The sequence below is a fragment of the Cucurbita maxima genome, unplaced genomic scaffold (genome assembly GCF_002738345.1).
Source record: "Cucurbita maxima cultivar Rimu unplaced genomic scaffold, Cmax_1.0 Cma_Scf00251, whole genome shotgun sequence".
NCBI lineage: Eukaryota > Viridiplantae > Streptophyta > Magnoliopsida > Cucurbitales > Cucurbitaceae > Cucurbita > Cucurbita maxima.
In genome coordinates, this window is record NW_019272267.1 from 17705 (window position 1) to 26228 (window position 8524).

The following is an 8524-nucleotide window of genomic DNA, read 5'->3' on the forward strand; positions in this document are numbered from 1 at the left end:
AGTTTGAAGAGAAATACTGGAGGATTGCTCTCGAATTTGGAAGAAATCTGAGAGTAGGAGACCCATAATCTAAACGCTTATTGCCTTCGATTAGGTGATCGACCTTTCTCGATTCTTATTCCGTATTGTTGCTCCTACTTCAGACTTTATAGGAGGAGCTTAAACCTACCTTGAGAGCTATAAGAGAGACGCTATTTAGAAGTTTAAAGAGAAATGGTGGAGGATTGCTCTCGAATTTGGAAGAAATTTTAGAGTAGGAGACCCATAATCTAAACGCTTATTGCCTTCGATTGGGGGATCGATCTTTCTTGATTCTTATTCCGTGTTGTTGCTCCTACTTTAATATTTGTAGGAGGAGCTTAAACCGACATTGAGAGCTGTAGAATTTTCGTTATTTAGAGATCGAACTTTCTGGATAATTTTTCGGAGATATCAACTCCGATCATAGCCTTACCGACCTTGGCTTTGAATACTAGTCGTTGGATGTGATGATCCGTGCGGCATTTCTATAATTGTCCATTATTCCAGGGGTATTTTGGTAATTTGCCACTTTTGAAATATTTTATTATTATTTTTCTCGAAAAATCCATAATTTTTCTACAAATTCCTCATAGCTTTTTTGATCATTTTCCCCTTATTTTGAATCTTGCATTCCTTCTAGATAAGGAATTACAAATCCGGAAAGATTTTTGATAATTGATAAAATGACTTTTTTGCCCTAAAATCACTTGTTAGGTACTCAGTTGACTAAGTCCCTTGTTCTTGCTTAATCCTTTAATTTTTTTTCCTTTCTATCCTTTGGGTCTTTTATGAGTGGCTTATTCTTATGGGAGTTAATTTCCTTCATTTTTTGGTGTTACATATACATACTCGTTACAAACACAAAATAAGAAGCAGGCTCAAAAGAAGAAAAAAAAATACTAGATTAAAAACAGAGGTTAGTCCATGGCCCACACTCCAAAGTCCGCTCTCATCCATGACCAAATCTTAGTTACTTGAAAAAAAATGATAAACATGGAGTGAGTAAAACTTATTAAGTAGCCTACTAGTAGGTTCTTAATCGCGACCTCAAGATCTTAGAACTTAGAGGTCATCGTGTCATGTATCATATACTGATCTTGAAAACCTTCCCCTAAAATAAACTTCAATTTTCTCCCCATGAACACATGAGTGGTGTCGTCATAATGATGTAATCCTACTAGTAAATCGTGGTGCAGGACATCTCGTTTAGCTGAAGGGAAAGGTAGGCCTATCATAACATCCTTTTCATGATACATATTGTAGCACATCCTACCTAAAGAGAAACAGGGGCCTTTTAGTACACATCGTAATGGCAGATAATGGTTACTTATGGGTATGGATCCTAGCAACTTATTTAGCATGTTATTCACATAGTTCTATGTACTTGATACATGGATTATTGATGAACCTCTTTCCTTCACCAATCTTAGGGGTAAACTTATTTAGAAGGTGCAGGAACAAGTTTGGAAATTAATAGTGGACTATAGTTCTCGAATTCGAGGTAAATCCATGAACACGATACCCCAAAACAAAAAATTTGTACCTCTCGATTGGTTACTCGATTAAGCTTGCTTCTTACCCCTAATAGTCTACCCTAATTAATAATTTATAGACGGATTTTCAACTAGGGTATACTTTCGTAGTATGAATACATGAAAGATATTATGTACTGCAGACAAGTTTGGGAATTGCCCGATTTTATAGGCCACAAATCCAATCCTTTCTAATATCTCAAAGGAACGGATAAACCTAGGGCTTAGCTTCCCCTTTTAACCCTACCTGAGCACCCCTCTCATAGGGTGCTACCTTTAGGAATATATGATCCCCTACCTACAATTTCATGTCCTTGCGCCTTAGGTCTGCATAGCTTTTCTCTCGGCTTTGTGCGGTTTATATCCTAGCTTTAATATTCTGGACTGCGGCGTTGGTAATTTGCACCAGCTATGGCCCAATAGTTGTCGTTTGCCCCCCTTCTTCCCAAAAGATAGGGGATCAAAATCTTCGTCCATAGAGAACCTCGTATATGGCCATTTGTATGGTGGCTTGGCAACTATTATTATAAGCGAATTTCATAAGGGGTAGGTACTTATCTGAGCTTCCTGCAAAATCCATCACATATGCCCTCAACATGTCTTCCAATATTTACTTGAGCATTTCTGTTTGACCATCTGTTTATGGGTGGAATGTCGTGTTATAACTGCGTACCCAATGCCTTTTGTTGAATTTTCCACAAGCGAGATTTAAATCTGGCATCTCGGTCTAATACTATTTCCTTTTGTTGAATTTCCAGAAGCGTACCCCATACCTTTACTAATGAAAATTCATTTTTAATGTTAGCAAGAGTAGCTCAGTTGGGAGATTGTTAGACTGAAGATTTGAAGGTCACACGTGTTTTATCCATGTTCAATGCACCTAATACACGTTTATTACCTAATTATACAATCTAAAAACCTAACTTGCTTATAGAATCTAAAATTAATGATTATTTCTTTTTTAAATATAATGAATTAGCGGAAATACATTTACTTATGAATTTTCATTTTTAATATTAGCGGGGATAGCTCTATTAGGAGAGCGTCAAACTGAAGATTTGAAGGTCACGTGTTTGATCTCCACGTTCTCGGCACCTAATTCTAGTTGCATAGCCCAACTATTCAATCTAAAATTAGTCATTATTCCTTTCTGAAATCTCAATGAATTATTGGAAATACCTAATGTGTTCTAGTTCACCACACCTTATACATGTTGGATAACTTGAATATCTTATTAAAAATTACTGATTATTTATATTTAAAATTTCAATGAATTAGCGAAAATACGTTTACTGATGAATTTTAATTTTTAATGTTAGTGTGGATAGCTCAGTTGAGAGAGCGTTAGATTGAAGATCTGAAGGTATCTTGTTCGATCCATGTTCACCGCACATGGTTCACGTTGCATAATTTGGCTAGTCAATCTAAAAGTAGTTATTAATTCTTTCTAAAATTTCAATTAATTAGCGGAAATACCTTTACTTAAAAACTTTCATTTTTAATGTTAGTGGGGATAGCTTAGTTTGGAGAGCGTCAGATTTAAGATTTGAAGGTCACGTGTTTGATCTCCATTTTCACTCCACCTGTTTCTATTTGCATAACCTGACTATTCGATAAAAAATTAGTCATTATTTATGTTTAAAATCTCAATAAATCAGTTAAAATACCTTTACTAATGAATTTTTATTTCTAATGATTGCGTGGATAGCTCAGTTGGGAGAGCGTCAGATTGAAGATCTGAAGGTTACGTTTTCGATCAATGTTCATCCCACATGGTTCACATTGCTTAATTTGACTATTTAGCATCGTAAGTTGCATAACTTGACTATTCAATCTTTATCTTTAAGGTAGGTCTTGTTCGATTTACATTTATGGCATCTTATAGTTTAGTTGGTTATTATTTCTTTTTAAAATATAATGAATTAGTGGTTGGGAGAGTGTCAAACTAAAGATTTGAAGGTCACATGTTTAATCTCCACGTTCACCGCACCTCCGCACCTGTTTCCATTTGCATAAGCTAACTATTCAATCAAAAATTAGTTATTATTTATTTTTAAAATTTCAATGAATAATGGATAGCTCAGTTGGGACTGAATATTGAACGTTACATGTTTAATCCACGTTCACCGCACTTGGTTTACGTTGCATAAGTCCATTAAGTTGCATAATTTTATTCAATCTACAGTTAGTGATTATTTCTTTTTAAAATATAATGAATTAGCGAAAATACCTTTACTTGTGATTTTTTTTTTCAAATATTAGCGAGGATAACTCAGTTTTGAGAGTGTCAGACTTAAAATCTGAAGGTCACGTGCTCGATCCACGTTCTTCACCGCACCTGATTGAAGTCACATAACTTGCCTACTCACTATTCAATTTAAAATTAGTGATTATTTCTTTTTAAAATATCAATGAATTAGCTAAAACATAACTTGACTCCTCACCATTCAATTTAAAATTAGCGAGTATTTCTTTTTAAAATATCAATGAATTAGCTAAATACCTTACTAATGAGTTTTCATTTTTAATGTTAGCGGGGATAGCTTAATTAGGAGAGCATCACTGAAGATCTCAAGGTCACGTGTTTGATCCACGTTCACCGCACCTGATTCAAGTTGACTAAGTTGCATAACCAGACTATTCAATCTAAAATTAGTGATTATTTCTTTTTAAAATCACAATGAAGCTTTGAAAATATCTTTACCGATGAATTTTTATTTTTAATGTTAGCGGGGATAGCTCAATTTGGAGAGTGTTAGTGAAGTTCTAAAAGTCACATGTTTGATCAACATTCACTTCACCTAATTCAAGTTGACTAACTTGCACAACTTGAATATTCCATCTAAAATGAGTGATATTTCTTTTTAAAATTACTTGACTACTTAATCTAAATTTAGTGATTATTTCTTTTTAAAATTTAAGTATTTTCATTTTCAATGTTAGAGGGGATAGCTTAGTTGGGAGAGCTTAATATTGAAGATTTGAAGGTCATGTGTTCGTTCGACCTTGGCAACACCTGATTCAAGTAGCGTGGATTTCTAATTCTTTATTTGACTATAAATGCTCTATAAGACATTTTGTAAAATGACTTTCGTAGAATTGTCAATAGATTCTAATTTCAATGTTGCTAAGTTAAGTTCTTTTGATGTAGGTGATGATTTTTCTGATTCGAGGACAAATCCTGAAGAGGGGGATGATGATAAGAATCACGGTGTACATTCTACTTTCAATGTTGCTGAGTTGAGTCCTTTTAATGTAAGTGATGATTTTTCTAATTCGAGAACGAATTCTTTTGAAGAGGGGGATGATGATAAGAATCACGGTGTTCCAACTGGATCTATTACACAACCCAAGGCCAAGAAGATTCAACAAGCATTCATACATCATCTACAAAATTGGATAAGCTAGGTTCAACAATCATTTCATGTGTTACAAGCTGATTTGTTTGAGTCAAGATCATTTGGAGATTCAAAAGTAAATATTTGCATGGTTGAAGTAGCGGATGAAGTTGCAAGCATCATTTCATGAGTGGTTAGAAAACTTTATTTATTATTTTAATTTCATAAAGTTTGTAATGCTCATATTGACTTCGTATTCTGTGGAGATTTAAAGGGATCGAGATTAAATCACGGCCACTAACTTTTTTTGTGGGGAGACTATAAATACCCACAAATTATTATGTAAAAGCGTATTTGTGATCAATGAAATTGATCTCTCATGTTGAGACGTTCCCCTTATAGAAATCTGAGCATATCTTTGTAGTTTCTAAGTTTCATGCAATTCTTGTGGTAAATTGCATCTTACTTATTCAATCAAGCGTTGATCAAGTATTATGGAGTGACTCAATTTAGAAAAAGATTTCAAATCTTGCTTCTCACTCTTGGATCTCATAATCTAATTCTATCCTTATCTTTTGGTTGATCCAAATTTTGTATAACAAGGTGTTAATTTCTTTAATACAAGGGTTCTTGCTTCTACAAAAGCTTGGCTTCTTGGGCTGAAGATTATGGTTGGTCTATCATCCTTCAACAGGATCTTCTATCCCCATGACTTGCTCTGATGCGGTCGTTCTTCTAACGCCAATTACACGTCCAGTTGTCGAGATTGTAATGTGAGTTTGTAGCCCATCCATTGAGGTTCTTTGAATGATTCTATAGCTTTATCATTTCTATGTTTGGAGTTTGATCATGGGTCTTGGGCGAAAGAATCCTTGGTTTACCACACTTGAGTTGAAGGAAGTGTCATAGGGCTAATTTTTTTTTCCAATTTTATTGATCTTTTTTTACTGATTTTATTTCAATTTTGTCAAACCCACTCTTGTGCTCATCTCAATCATTTATCACATTAACCATTTGAATAAAATAAAGTCACATTAACCATTTGACCAAATGTCTATAGCATAACACTAACAAAGGTACAAAGTTCGTGACATTAACCATTTGAATCACCTTAATCCCACTTGCTGAACTTGACCAAATGTCTATAACATAACACTAACAAATGTAAAAATAATATTCCATTGGGAATCAAACCCGAGTCTCCTGGGTAAAAGTCAGATATCCTAGACGCTGGACGATAATGGATTTTTGGTATAGATGTCCTGAAGTCTTTTGCCAGATCGTTGAAGAGTTTTAGCATTATCTTTTGCTTAATGTCTAACTCTTCGACACGTCCTTCCCTGTGCGTGTTAGAGTTCTTAGAACTACCGCGACGTTTCGAGCTGTTCGATTGTGTGACTTTTTCTTCAAAAGAGTCAACATCAAATGTTAGGTCTTTGATTGGCAACCCATCTTAGGGAGCGCCGATTGCATCGATTCCATCAACGATCTTCCCATGAGTTTATGGTGCATGACCCATTTTTTATACCATTCACCTTCGAGCACTACCATAGTTTTGCATCGTCCATGAGATGCATTGCGGCTAACGTAACTCTCAGGTCGTATGATAAAGTTACTGTAACCCTCAACTCTCAGGTCGTATGATAGAGTTCTTAAAGCTACTGCGACATTTCAAGGTGTTCAATCGTATGGCTTTTTCTTCAAAAGAGTCAACATCAAACGTCAGGTCTTTAATTGGCAATCCATCTAGGGGAGCATCGATTGCATCGATTCTATCAACAGTCTTCCCATGAGTTTATGGTGCATGACCCATTTTTTATATCATCCACCTTCGAGCGCCACCGTCCATGAGATGCATTGTGGCCAACATAACTCTTAGGTCCTATGAGCAAGTTTCTGTAACCTTCAAGTATTGTTCTACATCAAAAATAATGTTTTTTAATTCCTTAGCATCCCGATTCCCATTTAATGATTTGTGTTTTTGGATTTTGAGTTTGTTAAGCCCAACATGAGCTTGGCTTGGTGTGTGGTTCTCTACGACCCTCCTTGTCAAACTGACTCGGGTGCTCATCTCAGTCATCTCAACTTCATGATGGCGTTCAACAAAAGAGACCTTTAAAATGACGAGATTATCACATTAACCATTTGAATCACCTCAACCTCACTTGTTGAAATTGAACCAAATATCTATGACATAACACTATTAAAGGTTCAAAGTTCATAGAAGTCTTTTTAATCTAAGATAATATTGAACTTGACCATTATAGTGCCTCTCAAACCAAGTTCATAAAAGTCTTTTGAATTTAAGATACTATTGAACTCATCTGTTATAGTGCTTCTCAAACCTAGGTACAATTTAAATATAATTGGTGACAAAAGATGAAACTATAAAATAAAAGAAATAAGAAAATAATATTTCATTGCCGAGAATAAATCTCGGGTCTCCTTGAGGAAAGCCAGATCTTCTGTGTAACGTCTAACTCTATCACACATAACTCTTCGACACGTTTTCTTATGTGTGTGATAGAGTTCTCAAAGCTACCGCCACGTTTCTTGTTCTTCGATCGTGTGGCTCTTTCTTCAAAAGAGTCAACATCAAACATTAGGTCTTTGATTGGAAACCCATCCAGGAGAGGGTCGATTGCTTCAATTCTATCAATGGTCTTCCCATGATTTTTTGGTGCACGGCCAGGTTTTATATACAATTCACCTTCCAGCGCCACCATAGTTTTGAATCGTCCATGAGATGCATTGGGCCAACGTAACTTTGAGGTCCTCTGAGCAAGTTCCTATAGTCTTGAAGTATAATATCAAAACATATTAACGTATTTTATATGTTAAATATTAAAATAATTGATGTGTATCATAAACATTAAATAAAAATATATATTTGAAATTTGAATGAGATTCATATTAATTAAACATATATTATGATATTCTACGACATTTTAATATTATTTAAATAAAATATTATATCTTAATGTATTAGGTATTCAAATATATAATTTGAGAAAAATTATCACATGTTCACCGTAAATAGAACCCTAGGGTTAAATCAAAAAGCATCAAACACTACAAATTATCATATTTCATTCAAAAGCCTCGAATAATACCATACAAATTACAAAACAGTAAAAAATATATATTATTTCCATTGTACTCTTGTGTACAAAATTTTTAAAGGAAATTTAAAATAAATCGAGCGTATTTGTTACACTTTTAAGTTCAATTACAATAAATCAAGAAAAGAATTGAGTGGCAATAAAATATCACTTTGATATTTGAATGTAATTTGAAGACATTTTATCCTTTGGAGTTCAATTACATTTAAGATTATTTATGTTATGTCTTATTTTCTTCAATAATAGCTTTTGGTAGTTTGTAGATGAACTACATTATGTTTGAATTATCATTTTAGTGTATTAAATGCTTGTAATATTCAAGTTTGAAAACATTATGGAATACAAAAACTTTGTGTTTGAAACCATTTGGGTGTTATGTTTCTTTCAAACTTTGTTTAAGGTTTGGTGTTAAAATCTATTCATTGGATTAGTCATGATCAAGTTAATTCTTGAGTGAGTCGCCTTGGAATCTAAGAGTGACGATCTTAGATTCCAAGTTCAATCTAAGAGT